We start from the raw sequence: 22607 nt of genomic DNA, 5'->3' as shown, positions 1-22607 counted from the left end.
TTGAACGATTCCTTACTAAGGTATGGGAACGCTATTCTCAGATTTGCCAGGCGCCCATATGCTGCAGCAGTTATCTGGTTGATGTGTGCTTCCGGAGATGTGTTTGGTGTTATACTCACCCCAAGATCTTTCTCCTTGAGCGAGGTTTGCAGTCTTTGACCACCTAGCCTATACTCCGTCTGCGGTCTTCTTTGCCCTTCTGTGTGTGTGTGTGTGTGTGTGTGTGTGTGTGTGTGTGTGTGTGTGTGTGTGTGTGTGTGTGTGTGTGTGTGTGTTTGTGTGTGTGTGTGTGTGAGTGTGTGTGTGTGTGTGTGTGTGTGTATGTGTGTGTGTCTCCCTCGCGTGATTGCATGGAGGTACACAAGCACATAAAGAATCACCGAGCGTTTAATCTTTCTTATAAAATATTGAAGTCTCCCTCACCAGGAGTTACCTTTCATCCAAACCCTCCTGTCCTACCTCCCTCCCCCCCCCCTCCTTTCTCTCTCTCTCTCTCTCTCTCTCTCTTTCTCTCTCTCTCTTTCTCTCTCTCTCTTTCTTTCTCTCTCTTATCTCTACCGTTGCCACCAATACCAGTAAAACATAACTACTCTTTATTTCATGCCAAGTGGAAGCGATCACCGGTGATGTTTATATAAAATACAATATAAATATACCACAGTGAAAACAAGGAAAACACCTGTGTGCATGTGCTCACACACATGTGTAAGCACATGAGAGCAATCAGGTGTCTTTCCTATTTTCACTAGGTTGTTCTTACGTATTTGCAATCACGCGATTATTGTGATTTCTTTCACATGGGACGACATAATACGTCTCAGAATCACATTAAGGAAATCAGTTTTCCCTTTTCTAGGTCCTTTTTCCTATCTCCATCAATCTTTTGTTATTCTTTTGTAACCTATTGTTCTTTGAATATGTCTCCTCTTTTTTCCTCATAATCACCTCATTCCTTCTTTGTTTCTTTCTTTCGCTTTGTCGCCTTCTTCTTCCTCTTCGTCAGTATCCGTTATGCCGTCGCCATATCATTTCTTCCCCTACATTGACCCTTTCTTTCCCTTGTCACCCCATTCCTTCCCCACCTCCCTTTTTACAACTGTTTTAGATAAAGTGAATCAAGTAAGTCTGCATAGCGTATGGTAACCGCCATTACACGGAAGACATATAACACAGAGTACATTGCGCTGAGGCGGCGTTGAGGAGCATCCTGGCAGGAGAGTTACGTGTCGTGGTTGTCTGCCAATCTATACACAGCGTCGTGGTTGTCTGGGGAGTTCATACACAAGCGTCGTGGCTACACCCAGAAATGTCTGAATCTGCAAGTGACATGTCGTGTTTATCAAGAAAGTGGTACACATGTCGTGGATGACAAGGAAGTTGTGGTTAATTGTGATGGTATTTGTATACAGGTATTTGTATCATGTGATGATCCTCTGCGTAGAGCGAATGGTCATGCGCCTGAGTCCCTCCTCTTGCTTACTAGCTCACCCAGTAAAAATATTAAATATTATATCTACTGATATAGATCTTCCAACCAATACACAGAAAACAAGAACCATCACAAAGTTGTTTGCTATTATAATTTTTATTGTGATTATTAGTTTATTCATTGTATTTATACATTAATACTCTTAATTCTACTTTCAAAATAATACTTCCGTTGTCATTACGAACGCCGTTTTACAGTTATTTCCTCTATTACTCACATCATCAGATCGTATTCATGATGCATGTTTATTCACAACAGATGTAAATACATGAATAGGCAACACATTTGTTCATCATCTTATATTCTCTAAGACAGAAGTGGCTCACTATAATAGATGTTCTTCGGATGTGCAGATATGACGTGGTCCACTGGTTCTCTGGACCACGTCAAGGTCATAAATCGAAGCACTGTAACATATTTTGCTGATTACGCCGGAATCTCTATGAGACCGATGTCCGTGGAAGACACAGCGAATCTTCTTAATGCAGGTGTGAATAAAGTGTTGCAGTGGGCCTCAATAAGGACATATTTCAGTTCCTCTACGAGAAAATGGAGGAAATAAAGATCGCAAGATTGCAAACTCCAATAAAAACAAGGGCGCGACAAGTACAATAAGAAAGAACTCGATAAGTGTCAGAGGTCCCCAACTTTTCAACGCCCTACCTTGCTGCAAAAAAAAAAAATAATCAACTAACCTTTGGTTGTCTTCAAGGGAAAAGTTGGGCGGCGTGCAGCCAGCTGTAATAGCCTGGTTGATCAGGCCTTGATCCACTAGGTGGCCTGGTCTAAGTCCGAGCCGTAGGGGCACTAGTCCCTTGAAACATCCTACAATTATTCTCCAGGATTGTTATGGGGATGGATGGAGAGAGAATGAACACTGGATAAAGAGTGGAGAAAGCGACGAGAGTAGAAGTGGGTAGAGAAAGAGGTCAGAAAATAAAAGTAGAGAAAGTGGAAGATAAATGAAAAAAGGGAGAGGAAAAGAAGGAGAATGAGAAGGATATCGAGAGTAGTGAAAAGAACTGGCAAAGGGAAAGGAAGTAAAGGAGGAAGAACAAGAGAGGAAGAACAAGAGAGGGAGAACAAAAAGAACGTGGAGGAGAAGAAAGAGGAAATAGCCCACAGTAGGAGGAATCTGGTAGCAGGGGAGTAGAAGAGGAGCAAAGTATCGATTTGCCACAATAAATTTTGCGATACCAAAACGAGTGAATTCCCAACTAGAGCCTCGTGCTTGCCAACAAGCTAACTACTGCACCTACACACACACACACACACACACACACACACACACACACACACACACACACACACACACACACACACACACACACACACACAGCCGCTCTCCGTGGCTGGTCTTCTCGCGAGCACTACTGACAATCCCCGGTTTCTCGACACTTACGTAGCAAAAAACGAGGAAGTAATAACAATCCGTAATGTGTCTCACACGGTTATGGTAAGTGTTGTACATTCACAATAATCGTAATTCCCCCCCTCCTCCTCCTCCTTCTCCTCCTCCTCCCCCTCCTCCTCCTCCTCCTCCTCCTCCTCCTCCTCCTCCTCCTCCTCCTCCTCCTCCTCCTCCTCCTTCTCCTTCTCCTCCTCCTCTTCTTCCTCTTCCTCCTCCTCCTTTCCTGTTGCTGCTGCTGCCACCGCCTTCGCAACGCCTGTCTTAAAGTATTGTACAATTATACCAAGTTACAGGGTATCGTTCCAACCCTCCCCACAAAATATATTATTAAAACGCATGCCAGGCGCCGGTAGAATGCTCTAAAATGTGTGTATGTGTATGTGTGTGTGTATGTGTGTGTGTGTGTGTGTGTGTGTGTGTGTGTGTGTGTGTGTGTGTGTGTGTGTGTGTGTGTGTGTATGTCTGTGTGTGTGTCGTACTAAATAAGCCGATCTTGCCAAATAGGCCGAACTCCCTTAAAAATTAAACTTTTCTGGAACTTATTTTTTCAGATTGATAGCTAAATTTTTTTCATTAACAGTGATATAAATTTTTTTTGTTTCTGGACCAAAACTAACACAGAAACCTCACATAACCTACCTTAAACTTAATTTATTTCTTTTTTGCTAAAAAGAAATAAACTTCTATCATTCACTCCATCACTGCCTTGCCAGAGGGATGTTTTACACTACAGTTATAAAACTGCAACATTAACACCCCTCCTTCAGAGTGTAGACGCTGTACTTACGATCTTCAGGACTCAAGTTCAGCCTGCCGGTTTCCTTGAATTCCTGCATAAATGTTACTTTGCTTACACTCCAACAGCACGTCAAGTCCTAAAAACAATTTGTCTCCATTTGCTCCTATCTAACACGCTCACGCACGCTTGCTGGAAGTCCAAGCCCCTCGCACACAAAACCTTCTTTACCAACTCCTTTCAACCTTTCCTAGGCCAACCCCTACTCAGTCTTCCCTCCACTACAGATTCATACACTCTCGAAGTTATTCTATTTCGTTCCATCCTCTCTACATGTCCAAACCATCTCAATAACTCCTCCTCAGCCCTCTGGATAATAGTTTTGGTAATCCCGCACCACCTCGCAATCTCCAAACTACGGATTCTCTGCATTATATTCAAACATACACATTGCCCTCATACATGACATCTCCACTGCCTCCAGCCTTCTCCTCTGTGCAACATTCACTACCCATGCCTCACACCCATATAAGAACGTTGGTATAACTATACTCTCATACATTCCCCTCTTTGCTTTCATGGAAGTTCTTTGTCTCCACAGACTCCTCAGTGCACCACTCACTTTTTTCCTCTCATCTTTTCTATGATTCACCTCATCTTTCATAGACCCATATGCTGACACGTCCACTCCCAAATATCTGAATACATTCACCTCCTCCATACTTGCTCCGTCCAATCTGATATCCAATCTTCCGACATTTTTTTTTATATATATATATATATATATATATATATATATATATATATATATATATATATATATATATATATATATATATATATATATATATATATATATATATATATATATATATATATATATATATATATATATATATATATATATATATATATATATATATATATATATATATATATATATATATATATATATATATATGCAATAAGATCACAGTAAACAGGTGATTTCAGAATATGCAAAACAACCACTGTGAAAGAATAGAGAAATTCCAAGCGCTTTCGTGACTACTCACATTATCAAGGAGTAGTCATGAAACGCTTGAAATTTCTCTATTCTTTCACAGTGGTTGTTTTGCATACATATATATATATATATATATATATATATATATATATATATATATATATATATATATATATATATATATATATATATATATATATATATATATATATATATATATATATATATATATATATATATATATATATATATATATATAACAATTCCCAAACGGGAGGAAATTATTTACAAACATTTTCTTTCGAAAATCGGAGTACACAAGACTTTATCCACGTAGCCAGACTGACTCCATCTGGAGTACGGCTTTGTGGATAAAGTACTGTGTGCTACGAGACTGATGCCAAGTTTGCAGGTTCGAATCCTGGTGCGGACTAGGAGATAATGTTTATGTATATATATATATATATATATATATATATATATATATATATATATATATATATATATATATATATATATATATATATATATATATATATATATATATATATATATGCATATATGCAATAAGATCACAGTAAACAGGTGATTTCAGAATATGCAAAACAACCACTGTGAAAGAATAGAGAAATTCCAAGCGCTTTCGTGACTACTCACATTATCAAGGAACAATGAAAGTAAAGCATCAAAGGAAGGTATATAAAGAGGTAGCCCACACCTCACTATCAGATCCCACAACAACAAAACACCTGACGTGAGACAGCAGGCCCGCCGGCCGAACTAGACAGGTCCTTCACACAACCCACCAACAAACTATTCTACCCAAGAAATAAGAAATTTAAAAATTTATTATTTGTCCAATGTATTATTAAATTCTTCCCAAATTCTTTTAATTATAAATGCATCTAATTTATATAAACCAAAGGAAATATTCATATTATTGTCAAAACTGCTATTTATGAAACAAGATTCAATTATATTCCTGTCGACCATGGACTTGCTTGATACTACTTTCTCAACTTTTTTAAAATCAATTGGATGGTTAAAATCTCTTACATGAATAAATAGAGCATTGGAATCTTGTCCAGTTCTAATGCTATATTTATGTTGTTTTAATCTTAGTTCGAGATTTTTACCAGTTTGACCGTAATAAACTTTATCGCAAATTTTACAAGGAATCTTATAGACACATCCATCAGCATTTTGGGGGGAATTCTTTATCAAAAGTTTTTTTTACTGTATCAAGATTTTTTAATACAACTTTAATATTAAAAGTCTTAAGAAGAGAGGGCATATCAACCAAGTTTTCATGGTAATGATTTGAAATACCAAAGAAATGTAATTGATAAATCTTTTAAAGTTGCTAGAAATACTTTTTACAACCCAAAAAGGGACAACCAGCCTTATTCAACTAAAAATATGTTGGTTCTCCCTTACCATGAAAACTTGGTTGATATGCCTTCTCTTCTTAAGAATTTTAATATTAAAGTTGTATTAAAAAATCTTGATACAGTAAAAAAACTTTTGATAAAGAATTCCCCCCAAAATACTGATGGATGTGTCTATAAGATTCCTTGTAAAATTTGCGATAAAGTTTATTACGGTCAAACTGGTAAAAATCTCGAACTAAGATTAAAACAACATAAATATAGCATTAGAACTGGACAAGATTCCAATGCTCTATTTATTCATGTAAGAGATTTTAACCATCCAACTGATTTTCAAAAAGTTGAGAAAGTAGTATCAAGCAAGTCCATGGTCGACAGGAATATAATTGAATCTTGTTTCATAAAAAGCAGTTTTGACAATAATATGAATATTTCCTTTGGTTTATATAAATTAGATGCATTTATAATTAAAAGAATTTGGGAAGAATTTAATAATACATTGGACAAATAATAAATTTTTAAATTTCTTATTTCTTGGGTAGAATACTTTGTTGGTGGGTTGTGTGAAGGACCTGTCTAGTTCGGCCGGCGGGCCTGCTGTCTCACGTCAGGTGTTTCTTTGCTGTGGGATCTGATAGTGAGGTGTGGGCTACCCCTTTATATACCTTTCTTTGATGCTTTACTTTCATTGTTCCTTGATAATGAGTAGTCACGAAAGCGCTTGGAATTTCTCTATTCTCTCACAGTGGTTGTTTTGCATATGTATATATATATGTATATATATATATATATATATATATATATATATATATATATATATATATATATATATATATATATATATATATATATATATACATATATGTATACATATATATATATATATATATATATATATATATATATATATATATATATATATATATATATATATATATATATCCATGGGGAAGTGGAACAGAATTCTTCCTACGTAAGCCATGCGTGTCGTAAGAGGCAACTAAAATGCCGGGAGCAATGGGCTAGTAACCCCTTTTCCTGTATATATTACTAAATTTAAAAGGAGAAATTTTCGTTTATCCTTTTGAGCCACCCCGCCTCGGTGGGATACGGCTGGTACGTTGAAAGGTATATATATGTGTCGTGCCGAATATGTAAAACTGGTCAATTAGCAAGAACTCATTTAAAATTAAGTCCATTCTAAAATTTTCTCTTATACGTTGAAATATTTTTTTCATTAATGTTAATGTAATTTTTTTTTAATTTTGCACCAAAAGGAACTTAGAAAACTTACCTAACCTTGTTATAACAAGAGCAATTTATTTTAGCCTAACCCAACTAAATATATTTTAGATTTGTTTACAGTAATTTAATACTTAACAAACACAATAAAGTATATTTTTTTCGTTAGGTTCAGAATGATTTTGGCAAAATTATTGCATACACAAATTTTCGCTTGTCCTATATGGCAAGATGAGCATTGCTATTTATGCCAAGATCGCAAGTTCTGCCTATTCGGCACGACATATATATATATATATATATATATATATATATATATATATATATATATATATATAGATATATATATATATATATATATGTACTCACCTATTTGTGGTTGCAGGGGTCGAGTCTTAGCTCCTGGCCCCGCCTCTTCACCGGTTGCTACTGGGCCCTCTCTCTCCCCGCTCCATGAGCTTTATCAAACCTCGTCTTAAAACTGTGTATGGTTCCTGCCTCCACTACGTCATTTTCTAGGCTATTCCACTGCCTTACAACTCTATGACTGAACAAATACTTCCTAATATCTCTCTGACTCATTTGTGTCTTCAACTTCCAATTGTGGCCTCTTGTTTCTGTGTCCCCTCCCTGGAACATCCTGTCTGTATATGTATGTATGTATGTGTGTGTGTGTGTGTGTGTGTGTGTGTGTGTGTGTGTGTGTGTGTATACAGGAACTAGAGAGAGAGAGAGAGAGAGAGAGAGAGGAAGGAAGATAGCAAAAAAGAAAACAGTATTAGGATGAGATTATTATTATTATAATCAAGGGGGAAGCGCTAAACCCGGAGGATTATACAGCGCCTGGGGGGGGGGGGATGTGGAAGGCATTCAGGCTTAATTCGGGGAACTGGAGCACAGATCCAATTCCCTAAATCAAGAGCCCCTCACCAACATCAAGGAACCTTCCTTGAGGGGATTAGGATGAGAAACAAAGACGAAGGTGGAGGAAGAGTGTGAGAATGTCGAGGAGGTGGGCAATGAAAAAAAAAAAAGCTAACTGAGAGAACATATAAAAAAAGAGAAATAGGGGGCAAATGTTAAGCGAAACAGTGAATGGTATGAAGCAGACACACGAAACAAGGATATAACAGTGCATTAACATGACGTTATCGGCCTCCCTCACCTCGGCTTAGCGTGGCCTGGGTCTACCTTATGGTAAGCAGAACACTAAAAACCTCTCTTATCCGAAATACACGGAATAGAACCGATGCTTTTTACGGCCGACCGAAATTTGCTGTACTGTGAACTCTGTAATAGCGGAGAATTACAGGGCCGTGTCTCTCCTTCCCCAAGACTTCGTTAAATCGACTCGCCCGCTGTACAGGAGTGTTTCTAAGAACAAAAGCATGTTTCGAGCACTTGTCAGAGGTGGGGGAAACACTCTACCCCTACATGTCGGCCACGGAACACCAGAACGTTGCTTAATTTCTCTCGTTAATCGGAATATCGTGATGACAACGAGACGGTGGGTGTTGGCAATAACGCTCTCCCCAGCACACGCCTCAGTGTTTTCTTAACATTCCGGAAATTTTATATCGGCTTCGTGGTGCTCTCACTGAATGTCTCTTAATCACTCGCCTGAGTTTGTTGGGAAGTGTGTGTGTGTGTGTGTGTGTGTGTGTGTGTGTGTGTGTGTGTGTGTGTGTGTGTGTGTGTGTGTGTGTGTGTGTGTGTGTGTGTGTGTGTGTGTGTGTGTGTGTGTGTGGTTTGGTGTGCGTGCTTAATCTAAGATGTGGCATAGCGTTTCCCTGAGGACGTCCACACTTATCTACAAATGCTGTAGTTGCGAAGTGACAGGCCAAGTCATTCTGTGTTCAGTATGTTGGTGAATTTGTCAGGTCTGAAGCCTGAAACCATATGGCATATTGCAGACAGCAGTCAAAAAAAAATTTCACTCGTTTCGCAATAAGTTTTTATTGAGACGAATTTTCGTTCTGAGCAGAGCGTTATAAAGTCAAATCTTTACTTGATAAAGCTCTGCACAGAGCGAAACGCTGTCCTCTTGAAAGCTTAGTTTACAACATGTCTCTTTTCTTCACGAGCTTCACGCCAGTCATTCAAGACAGTATTTTACCTGTACGGCAACACCAAGAATACTTTAAATCCCTATAACTGTTATGCAACTCTCAGTGTATACATTACACTGAGAGGTACAACTTCTCGTGGCATATTCCCTGATATTCCTAGGTTAATTTGTTAGGTTTATTGCCTCTTGACTGCAGGTGAGTACATCACTTCTTCTTCTTTATGATTTGCCGGTACTTCCGGCCCGGGTCTTCTCCAGATGGCGACCCGGCAGTACATCACTCAGAGTATTTCCAGAGATATATACATCGTATTGTATTGACACAAAAAAATTGTTATACACTTCTCAGTATATATTCCTTATCCAATTCTTCATTATATACTACTTGCCTTCATATACCTATTGACTGTACACAACTTACTGAACGGAGTGGGGTTCGATCCTAAGGCAGACCAATGCTAAAACTAGTGGACCCCTGGGCTTTCCACCCTACTTGGACTGCCTGGCAAGATTCATCCATCTACGTGTATTTCTTTACATACTTGGAAAGCTAGCCTACAGTAGGTCTCAATGTGACAAGAATTCCTTAGATCAAGAACCTCTCACCGGCATCAAGTCACCCTCCCGCCCCCCCCCCCCCTCCTTTCCCTCTTGAAGGGTAACTACGAGAGAAAACAACAGTTATGTGGATATAAGCAACAAAGGAACACTCCCCATACTCGGCTATTACCATACCAGGCAATATTGCTCTCGCCAACATGAGAAAATTAAACCAACAATATAGGTCCTCTGAGAATGAGTGTTATCCTTCATAGTGAGCCACGTAACCAAAACACGCACCTTCTTCCCTCTCCAATAATATCAAGTTTTTTTAATAGAAGTCTCGATGCCAGCACGTGAAAATCAGAGCATCAATGTCTCCGAGTAACCCCGAACTGCTTCAGAAACGAGCTTCTTGAAGTCTCGGTATAGCGAGGTTACGGCTTACTTGTTAGGCAAAAGCTATTGCCACATAACCAAAACACATACTGAGCATTTCCCCCACTCCAATAATAACCAAGCCTTCCATATTAGAATTCTTCTAGCCTTTACGTAAAATCCATATCATCAGTGAGTCTTGGCTATTTCGAACTGTTTCGAACACGACCGCCTCGGAGTAGCGAGGTTGGGGCTTACTTGTTAGGCAAAAGCCGTTACTGTCCTGACCCCTGGATTTATACAAGGATGGGACGTGTCTGGGAACACTGCCTGGGTGCTGCTAGTCGCCCAGTATTGCCACCCTGGATGGCCATCTCTGCCCCCTAGGGGAGTTTTGAACGCGTTTACAAAGGCTCCTTTTTTGTGTGTCCTTTCTCACGAGAGTTTCGCGTTTACATTTTCTTTCCTTATCTCTGTTTTAAGACGGCCTCTTTAGTACACTTCTCTCTTGTAAAATAAATCTCAGAGCATTAAATACCCTAGCTGGCCAAGATTCTACTGTCTGGCGAACTCATTGTACTCTGTATTTAGAGTGTATTAAGAGGAGGCAATACACGGTTCAGAGTTCCTTCAGAATGTTCATTGGAAAGAAGCAATTTGGGTTGGCCGGGTGTGTGCTCGCAAGGGGGAATTAAACCCATGGAGGAGATCGGCTCGGCTCGGGAATTGGAATAATTCCAGCGGAACGGCGAGGGTTGTGTGGGAGAGGAAAATATATGAACATGTATCGATTTCTCACAATATAAATACTTGAATGAGTGAATAAATTGTTCTTACTGGCGTTGAAGTTATTATTTACACACACACACAATTATATATATATATATATATATATATATATATATATATATATATATATATATATATATATATATATATATATATATATATATATATATATATATATATATAAATATATAATGTGCCGAATAGGTAAAACTGGTCAATTAGCAAGAACTCGTTTAAAATCAAATCCTTTCTAAAAAATTTCTCTTGTATGTTTAAAGATATATATTTTTTCATTTATGTTAAAGTAAAAATTAATTTTGTACCAAAAGAACCTTAGAAAACTTACCTAACCTTATTATAATAAACCTAGTCCAACTAAATATATTTTAGATTAGTTTACAATAATTTAATAATGAACAAACACAATGAAATATATACTTTTCTCGTTAGGGTCAGAATGATTTTTGCGAAATTATTCCATACACAAATTTTCGCTTGCCTTATTCGGCAAGAAGAGCGTTGCTATTTAAGCCAAAATAGCAAATTTTACCTACTCGGCACGACATTATATATATATATATATATATATATATATATATATATGTGTGTGTGTGTGTGTGTGTGTGTGTGTGTGTGTGTGTGTGTGTGTGTGTGTGTGTGTGTGTGTGTTGTGTGTGGCATACAGTTTATAATTATTAGTAACCTTTACTGTAAATTCTAAGGGCAGTGTGTGAGCTTGAGAAAGCTCCTGGAGAGCGAAACATTGACGGAATAAAATGTCACATTAGTTGCATCTGTGTCCATTTACCTAACAATTTGTCGATAATTTTACCATTATAAAGACAACTGTATGGGCGAAACGTCGCCAATAAAGGATTAAAAAATGCATTTGTGTCTCTATCCTGTAGTTGCCTCATGCCGTTACCATCATGGATTACCCGCTGCGGGAGGCTGTGCAGAATGTGTTCACTTGTTGAGTAAGACACGTGCAACAGTTGGGTATTTTTATTGCTGAAACGTTTCGCCTATGAGTTAGGCTTCTTCAGTCAAATGCAATGAGCCGACCTCTTCTCCAGGCTGAGGGACTGACCACCTCAAATTATTTCAAATTATATCATCTTTACCTTGTCACTTCTGCTACCTATTGCGTTTCGCCTACTGCGAAACGTTTCACCAGTAAAGATATCCATGTGCCTATTGGTCAGCTTGTCAGCCATTATGCTGGTGAGTAGCTCTTGATCCGAAGCGCTGCAGTTACCAACCTCTCAAATGGGGAATGGGAGATAATCTAACATGATTATCTCCCATTCCCCAGGCGCTATGTGCCCCAACGATTTTAACGCTTTCTATTAAATTTAACATCAGCAACAACAACAACAAATAATAAATTCTGCTATTTCGATTTTTTTTAACACTGTGGGACATAATCGCCTGATTCTGAATTAATAAAAAAATGAGCAATTAAATTAAATTCTATCTGCATACGATGTTATTCAAATATGTTTTTTTTTCAATAATTTATAATTAATCCGTCAAAATTTCCTAAATATTTCCTCAAAATTCAGAAAATCGTGTACAAAAATTGCTTAAATACCATCAAAAATAAATCCAAGAAATTTATAAAAAATAAAAATCACAATCAGCTCTTAAAAAATAAAAATAAATAACCCAGCAAAATTTCATAAAAAATTCCCGAAAATCTCATGAATATTTAATCTGAATTTCATAAGTAACCAAATAGACTTTCCCAAGTAACCAAATAGACTTTCCCAAGTAACCAAATAGGCTTTCCCAAGTAACCAAATAGACTTTCCCAAGTAACCAAATAGACTTTCCCAAGTAACCAAATAGACTTTCCCAAGTAACCAAATAGACTTTCCCAAGTAACCAAATAGACTTTCCCAAGTAACCAAATAGACTTTCCCAAGTAACCAAATAGGCTTTCCCAAGTAACCAAATAGACTTTCCCAAGTAACCAAATAGACTTTCCCAAGTAACCAAATAGACTTTCCCAAGTAACCAAATAGACTTTCCCAAGTAACCAAATAGACTTTCCCAAGTAACCAAATAGGCTTTCCCAAGTAACCAAATAGACTTTCCCAAGTAACCAAATAGACTTTCCCAAGTAACCAAATAGACTTTTCCAAGTAACCAAATAGACTTTCCCAAGTAACCAAATAGGCTTTCCCAAGTAACCAAATAGACTTTCCCAAGTAACCAAATAGACTTTCCCAAGTAACCAAATAGACTTTCCCAAGTAACCAAATAGACTTTCCCAAGTAACCAAATAGGCTTTCCCAAGCAACCAAATAGGCTTTCCCAAGTAACCAAATAGACTTTCCCAAGTAACCAAATAGGCTTTCACAAGTAACCAAATAGGCTTTCCCAAGTAACCAAATAGACTTTCCCAAGTAACCAAATAGGCTTTCCCAAGTAACCAAATAGACTTTCCCAAGTAACCAAATAGACTTTCCCAAGTAACCAAATAGACTTTCCCAAGTAACCAAAGTAACCAAATAGACTTTCCCAAGTAACCAAATAGCCTTTCCCAAGTAACCAAATAGACTTTCCCAAGTAACCAAATAGGCTTTCCCAAGTAACCAAATAGACTTTCCCAAGTAACCAAATAGACTTTCCCAAGTAACCAAATAGACTTTCCCAAGTAACCAAATAGATTTTCCCAAGTAACCAAATAGACTTTCCCAAGTAACCAAATAGACTTTCCCAAGTAACCAAATAGACTTTCCCAAGTAACCAAATAGACTTTCCCAAGTAACCAAATAGACTTTCCCAAGTAACCAAATAGATTTTCCCAAGTAACCAAATAGACTTTCCCAAGTAACCAAATAGACTTTCCCAAGTAACCAAATATACTTTCCCAAGTAACCAAATAGACTTTCCCAAGTAACCAAATAGACTTTCCCAAGTAACCAAATAGACTTTCCCAAGTAACCAAATAGACTTTCCCAAGTAACCAAATAGACTTTCCCAAGTAACCAAATAGACTTTCCCAAGTAACCAAATAGACTTTCCCAAGTAACCAAATAGACTTTCCCAAGTAAACAAATAGACTTTCCCAAGTAACCAAATAGACTTTCCCAGGTAACCAAATAGGCTTTCCCAAGTAACCAAATAGACTTTCCCAAGTAACCAAATAGACTTTCCCAAGTAACCAAATATACTTTCCCAAGTAACCAAATAGACTTTCCCAAGTAACCAAATAGACTTTCCCAAGTAACCAAATAGACTTTCCCAAGTAACCAAATAGACTTTCCCAAGTAACCAAATAGACTTTCCCAAGTAACCAAATAGACTTTCCCAAGTAACCAAATAGACTTTCCCAAGTAAACAAATAGACTTTCCCAAGTAACCAAATAGACTTTCCCAGGTAACCAAATAGGCTTTTCCAAGTAACCAAATAGGCTTTCCCAAGTAAACAAATAGACTTTCCCAAGTAACCAAATAGACTTTCCCAGGTAACCAAATAGGCTTTTCCAAGTAACCAAATAGGCTTTCCCATATAATCCAAGAAAATATTATCGAACCAGAGTCAGGTTCCTCGTATCATATCAACAAGACTCAACTGTGGAAAAATTAAACGTTTCGCCCAGTGGGCTTTATCAAGTCACAAACAGATCTGTTTGACTTGATAAAGCCCACTGTGTGGGCGAAACGTTGTTAATAAAGGGATCGCAGTTTACTGCATCTGTGTTTAATTTTTCCATCGTGTCGGTATTTTATACCGCTTATCCGCATGACACAACTAAGAATAACAAGGTTGAAACCGGTTAAATAAACTTACCGTTAGAAAACGATTCAGATAGGTGTTTTTATTTCATTTCCACTTCCTCCAGAGGTGTTCACTTCCTCCAGAGGTGTTCACTTCCTCCAGAGGTGTTCACTTCCTCCAGAGGTGTTCACTTTATCCAGAGTGTAACCTGTCTCCAGTGCTTACTTTATTCAAAGATGTTCACTTTCTCAAGTGTTCACTTTCTCCGGTGTTCACTTCCTCCATTGTTCACTTCCTCCAGTGTTCACTTCCTCCAATGTTCACTTCCTCCAGTGTTCACTTCCTTCACTGGTGTTCACTTCCTCCAGAGGTTTTTAGTTTCTACAGTGGTATTCCATTAAGTATAAGCCTGAAAAATATTAAAACTAATAATTAAAAGTTAAATAATCATATCCTGCAAGAAAATTTTTAAACAATTTAAAATAATAGTAATAATAATAATAATAATAATAATAATACTAATAATAATAATAATAATAATAATAATAATAATAATTATAACAAAAGTAATAATAATAACTACAATAATAATAATAATAATAATAATAATAATAATAATAATAATAATAATAATAATAATAATAATAAAAATAGTAATAATAATAATAATAATAATAATAATAATAATAATAATAATAATTATAACAAAAGTAATAATAATAACTACAATAATAATAATAATAATAATAATAATAATAATAATAATAATAATTATAATAAAAGTAATAATAATAACTATAATAATAATAATAATAATAATAATAATAATAATAATAATAATAATAATAATAATAATAATAATTATAATTGTAGTAGCAACAATAATAAGATTAACAACAAACTCATTATTTAACATAATAACAGAACACATTTTCTGATTTTCAATGAATATGTGTAAACAAAATTTAAGATGAAACAAGTCGAAGTGTGATCAGTCAAAGTTTTTAAATCATTTCCACACAGTCTATTAAATGAAAAAAATGGTAGTAATATCCCTAAGTGATAAAAGTAAGTGAACTGCACAAATATTTAAAACTAATAACGAGGCTAAATCCTTAATTAAGTTCTGTTAAGTGGTATTAAAGGTGAGAGAGAGACCTGGTCCAAGTACCCAACTCCCTTCAATGGTTACGAGGAGTATAGATGTGCTGGTGGCAATGGGAATGGAGGAGGTGGAATGGAGGTATTGGTAGGAATGGGAGGGGTGGTGGTAATGGAAGGGGTGGTGGGAATGAGTCGGTTGGTGGGATTGGGAGTGGTGGTGGTGAGAGTGAACTTGGTGGTGTTGATGATGGTGATGGCGTAGTGCTGGTGGTGGCTGTGGGTTGACAGTGTTGTTAGTGATGTGATGTTGTGGTGATATTAGTGGAGGTAACTATAAGTGTGTTTGTCAATTATAGTTATAGTAGTGGTGACAGTGGTGAGAGCAGGTGAAAGTGGTGTCAGTCGTAGTGGATACAGTGGTGGTGATGGAGATGGAAGCAGTAGTCATGACTGTAATGGTCGTGGTGGTAGTAGTGGTGGTGGTTGAAGCAGTAGTCATGACTGTAATGGTCGTGGTGGTAGTAGTGGTGGTGGTTGAAGCAGTAGTCATGACTGTAACGGTCGTGGTGGTAGTAGTGGTGGTGGTTGAAGCAGTAGTCATGACTGTAATGGTCGTGGTGGTAGTAGTAGTGATGGTGGTTGAAGCAGTAGAGGTGGCGATGATAATGGTGGTAATTGTGGTGGCAGTAGTGATTTGGGGGAAGCTGCAACAACGAGCAGTTTCAGCTTAGGATATAAATATATTGACTCTGCCAACCAAAACTATGCTAATGCTGCCCTAAATTTTGTCAGAGCTGTGTTCCATAGTCAAACTTCGATTCCTACAGTGTGTGTGTGTGTGTGTGTGTGTGTGTGTGTGTGTGTGTGTGTGTGTGTGTTGTGTCGTGTACATACATATGTATATTTCTATACACATGAAACTATGCAAGTCTTCCATTATGAAACTCAGTGGCAGAGTTATAGTACCTACAGGTATAGTGCCCGCACACAGTACCTGCAGGAACAGTGCCTGCATACAGTGCCTGCAGGTACAGTCCCCGTATACAGTACTTGCAGGTACAGTGCCCGCATACAGTGCCTGCAGGCGCTGCGCCAGTTCCTCCGTCCTAATTGCTCATTAAACTATTATGTAATTGTAGATAATTAGTTTAAGGAAATCCTGAGATTCAGGAGACAACGTGTGTAATCTTTGTGTTTTGTGGTCTTAAGCTCTCCATTTCTTCTGATAATTCTGACATTAATATCTTTGTGTAAACACGCATGTGTGCGTTCACAAGTGCACACATAGAGGCGCGCACACACAGGCAGGAGAGTGGTCCTAACAGCGACCAGCAATGAGCCGGGGCCAGGAGCTGAGACTCGGTCCCTGCAGTTACATATAGGTGAGTACATGTAGATGAGCACATTCACACACACACATTGGCATTCTCACATACAAGAATATAAGCTATAAGGAGAGACTAAAAGAACGGAACCTGACAACATAAGAAGACAGAAGAAATGGGGGAAACGACAGCACATACATATAAATACACAGAAGGTAGACAAGAATTGTTAGAGAGGCGAGAAACAGGTACATAAGGGCATAACTGGAAGCTAATGACAGTAGAGTCATAAGGATATCAGGAAGCACTTCTTCAGCTACAGTGTGGTCAGGAAGTAGGATGATCTGGACGAAGAACTGGTGAAGGCAGGCTCAGAAATAAGAGGGAGAAGAACTTGACAATCAACAACTTGAAAAGCGGAGCCAGTAGCTAGAACTTGACCCCCTGCAACCATATATAGGTAAGTACATATAAGTAAGTACAGTCACACAAATTACTCCAGGAAGTGTCCCTCAGCCACAGTTAGCACTCCATTTACTAAAGCACTCCGGTAGCAATCCCTCCAAGCTTCTCTCACTGAAAGACTCCAGTGAAGGCTCACCAACCTTTCCCCAGACATCCCTCCAGTCATTGAAAGATTCCGGTGGAAGTCCCTCCACGCCCCAAACATCCTTCTACCCACTGTGGAATTGCCATTACAAATTACCTACCACTGACGACTTCACCACTCCACTTAAGGATGTAATTCACTTCAATTTACAATCGAACACCATCGTGTTGGCCACAGGGCGGACGTGCGGTGTGAAATACTTGAACAATTAGGGGAGGTCTCCTTTTTTCCTCTGGCTTCCTTGTCATATAGCCGAGAATTAGCGAGCTACTTTCAAGCAGTATGACTATAAAGGTGATTGAGGCACGTGTAACTCCCGGTAGACACGACCTTCCTGCTCCCTGCCATTGCTAGTTGCCACTTGCTGGCTTGTTAGAGCCTCTTAAGTGCCTTGCGCTTCTCTAATCTAAAATGATCTTTTAGACGTTGCCAACGAGCGTGCTAATGGACTATCCGTTTGTCGGGGTAATTCCAGCAAGCAGTGACCGGAAGTTTGTCTTTTGAAGCTGCAGTTCAGTTGGAGAGTAGAGGAGCAGTTGCAAACAGTCGTTGGCAACGCAGAATCTTCAAACTTCCCACCTATTCCCCTCCTTCCTTCTCCCCTCTCCCCTTTCATCCTCTCTCATCCTCTTCTCGCTTCACCCTTTCCCTTTTCCTTCCCTATCTCCCTTATCCCCATTCAACAATATCCATCCCCTTCTCAGGTCCTCGCCTTCCCTCAACCAACCAAGACCGCTATCAACCCCCTTCGATATGAAGGTCTACGGAAGCATAAAAGGGCTACCCCTACATGGTGTCATGAGGTCCGTAAACTAATGGTTGCATAAATGCAAATAAGCCTTATGGAATGAGACGTGTAAGGCCTTATCGTAGGCAGGACATGTAAGGCGAGACCAGGCGGTACGAGGACGATGGTAGATAAGATAGTGTTTACTGATGGTAGCAGCGGCCCTGTCGGGGGAGGGGAAAGGGTGCCTACCAAGCTCACGGGATCAACAGTAAACAAAAGATATGGAAGCAATATGAGGGCAAGCTTAAAGCCGAGAAAAACTGTCTCCAAACAAGGGGAACAGAATATTTTTGTATTATTGTATAAACGAGTTGTAATAAGTGTAATAAAAAAGCGCGAATGATAATATATATATATATATATATATATATATATATATATATATATATATATATATATATATATATATATATATATATATATATATATATATATATATATATATATATATATATATGTGTAAGTTACACAGAGAACAAAACTGATTAACATAAGTAAACTAATGCTGTTAAACGGAAGATGGATCAAATTGCATCATTTATCTGGCAATAGAGAAATTAATATAAATATGGCACTGTGGTATATCCGCAATTTTTGAAGAGTTTTGGGGGAAGCAAAACAATATCGCATCTGTATGAACAAAAATAAAAGCTCTGTTGAGTTACCATTCGCTGTTAAAATCAAAATACATTTATTACTAAAAAGAATTTTTTCTTTTTAAGAGAGTAGACACACAGTGAACTGTCCATTTCATACACATTTTTGAAGTCACAAATTCTGAGTAACTCGGATAAATATATTTCATAATTAAATTTAAATAAAAAAAAAGTAAGTTGGGTCCTGTTGGTACGAAAGATTTAGTATTAATGACAACATTATTGAGTTTAAACTTTAACTGACACAGAATTCTGTCAATGAAAGGTAAGAAAGTAGAGTAAAAGTGAGACTGAGAAGCGGGAGAAGAAGAGGAAGAAGAAGAAGAAGAAAAAAAAAAGAAAAAGAAGAAGAAGAAGAAGAAGAGAACAAGAGATTGTAGCCTCGACCAAGCATCACTAGATACGTCTTTCTTTAGCAAATACCAGACGCATCTGAGCGTGAGCAGTAGCTCAATTATCCTCAGAGATTCCAACCACCAAGTAATCACAAGCTATACCAAATATTTCCATGGTGAGTCAAGGGAGAATGGGAAAGAGAGAGAGAGAGAGAGAGAGAGAGAGAGAGAGAGAGAGAGAGAGAGAGAGAGCCGTGTTAGTACCCCCGAAAGGGATTCGAACTTGGCCAATGTATGACATTCCTTAATCCTTTGCTACGACTCTGCCTGCATCCCTAACTGCTGATAAGTCCTCTCCTTCACCCAAGGCTGGCACCATTTGCCTGAGAGTATCCTACAAGGGATTCTCAAATAAACATATTGCCTCCCTCTATCTGGCCACAATCCAATTTAGCACAGAAGGTAAATTTTTCTTCCCCCACCGAAAGTTGTCTTATGCATACTTGAATACCCTGAAGAGCCATTTCAGACGAAGCAGTCAGGGGCAATAGAGAAGGTATTTAACTTTTAATGCCACGCCGAGAGACTTGGATAAGGTAGGTAGAGTGTAGGGGGGAGGCTGCCCCGAAGGAGTTACTTGAAGAGCGGATAACAAAATGTGAGTAAAGGAGAAAGAGGGAAGGAAAAAGGTAGGAACGAATGTGGACTGAATGGAAAGGTATAGGAAAAGAAGATATGGAGATTGGGAGGGAAGGGATATGGGAGAGAGGGAGGCAAACAGGGAAGATTGGAGATTGGTAGGCAGAAGATATAGAAAGTAGGAAGGTAAATAGAGAGGAATAAAGAATGGGCGGAAGGGGATAAGGAAGAAAGGGAATAAAAAGAGGCATGATATGAGGGTAGAAGAGAAGCAAGCGAGATGGGAGGGATGAGCAGGGGGGGGGGGAAGAATAACGGAAGAAATGATATGAAGTACATGACGGTCTAAAGGAGGGAAGGGAGGATAAGATGAATAAGATGGAGCCAGGATGGAATGCTCATGAGAAAGGAAAGTGATTAGCAAGACAGTGTGTGGTGTGACTGTCAGCGTATAGGGATGGAAGGAGGGAGAAAGTGAGAGAACTTGTGTGTGCGTGTGTGTGTGTGTGTGTGTGTGTGTGTGTGTGTGTGTGTGTGTGTGTGTGTGTGTGTGTGTGTGTGTGTGTGTGTGTGTGTGTGTGTGTGTTAACAGAAGTACAGAAACAAAGAGAGCAAAATGTAAACAAGATAAGAGAAAAATCATAAAAGATTATCGGCGATGAAAAATGGGAAGGGTGTTCGGAAGAGGGGAAGAAGTTAACCGCTCTCATATAGCTTAAAAAACTGAATAGTGAGCAAATTATCCAGCGAGGTAGGTAGGCGGGTAGATTAGAAGGTAGACAGGTAAGTAGGCAGATACGTAAGTAGACAGAAAAGTAGAATTTTAGGAACACAGGAAGCAGGTAGACTGGTAAATAGATAGGTAGGGTCTCTCTGTGGATATATATATATATATATATATATATATATATATATATATATATATATATATATATATATATATATATATCCGCATGGGTCAGCAGGCCTGTTGCAGTGTTCCTTCTTTCTTATGTTCATATATATATATATATATATATATATATATATATATATATATATATATATATATATATATATATATATATATATATATATATATATATATATATATCACCTAAATACCTAGCTACCTAGCCGTCCAGACATCCAGCTACACAGCAAACCAGCCACCTAGCCAACTAACCTTCAAGCCAGCCGGAAAATCAGCCACCTAGCCACCCATCGAACTAGCCTCAAACCTAGCCACCCAGTCTAGAAACCGCCCAGCCACCCAACCAGACGGAGAGAGCTCTGAACACCCGCAGCACATATCCCCATTACAATTTGTTAAGCGGCCCAATACCATGGTACTTGGGCCGATTTATGAAAATGTGAACGTCGTGGAAGCTGCAGGAACTGGCCGTGTAAGCGTGCTATCAAGTCCCCTCCCACCCTCCACCCCTTCCACTGCTAAACACCCGGTGCTGGGAGAGAGGTTAGCTCTCTCTCTCTCTCTCTCTCTCTCTCTCTCTCTCTCTCACTCACATTCACTCCCACGCACATACAAAGGCTGGGCAGGAGATGACTCGACCCATGAAACTTCAGTTAGGTGAGTAAACACACATTCACTCTCTCTCTCTCTCTCTTTCTCTCACACACAGATGAGTCACACTGATGCTAGGATGCATTTCTTCAGCCATAAAATTGCCAGGAAGTGGAACAAACTGGAGAGTGACGAAGTGGTGGCAGGATCCATACATACCTTTAAGAAGAGATACGACAGAGCTCATGGATCAGGAAGAGTGGACCTAGTAGTGACCAGCGAAGAAGTGGGGCCAGGAGCTGTGAATCGACCCGTGCAGCCACAAATGGGTGAGTACACACACACACACACACACACACACACATGTTAAGGACACTACCAGAGTGAGAGGGGAGGATGAACCAGCAAGATTGGACCTTGTGTTCACCCTGGGCAGCTCAGATATTGAGGACATGAAGTATGAGAGTCCCCTAGGAGCTAGCGACCACGTGGTTCTGTGCTTTGAATACATAGTAGAGCTGCAAGTGGAGAGAATAACAGGAGTTGAATGGGAAAAGCCTGACTATAAAAGAGGGGACTACATAGGGTTGAAAAACTTCCTGCGGGAGGTCCAGTGGGACAGAGAACTGGCAGGAAAGCCAGTAAATGAAATGGTGGAATATGTAACAACAAAATGCAAGGAGGCAGTGGAAAGGTTTATTCCCAAGGGCAACAGTAACAACGGGAAGACCAGAACGAGCCCCTGGTTTACCCGACGGTGTAAGGAGGCAAAAACAAAGTGCAATAGAGAATGGAAAAAGTACAGAAGGCAGAGAACACACGAAAATAGGGAGATCAGTCGCAGAGCCAGGAATGAGTACGCACAGG

The 22607-nt window shown here is 38.6% G+C and overlaps 1 long non-coding RNA gene across 1 annotated transcript in view; it reads right to left on the bottom strand.

Annotated features, from left to right (window-relative positions):
* LOC138853630 (uncharacterized) overlaps positions 1 to 22607 on the bottom strand; it is a 128322-nt gene that overhangs the window by 61936 nt on the left and 43779 nt on the right. The window contains exon 2 of the long non-coding RNA XR_011392821.1: positions 14850 to 15186. This is a non-coding gene — a long non-coding RNA (uncharacterized lncRNA). The remainder of the gene's footprint in view (positions 1 to 14849; positions 15187 to 22607) is intronic.

Source organism: Cherax quadricarinatus, chromosome 36 (assembly GCF_038502225.1).
Source record: "Cherax quadricarinatus isolate ZL_2023a chromosome 36, ASM3850222v1, whole genome shotgun sequence".
NCBI classification, from domain to species: domain Eukaryota; kingdom Metazoa; phylum Arthropoda; class Malacostraca; order Decapoda; family Parastacidae; genus Cherax; species Cherax quadricarinatus.
The sequence above is the reverse complement of the archived record's forward strand: the minus strand, read 5'-3'. Positions and strand labels throughout refer to the sequence as shown.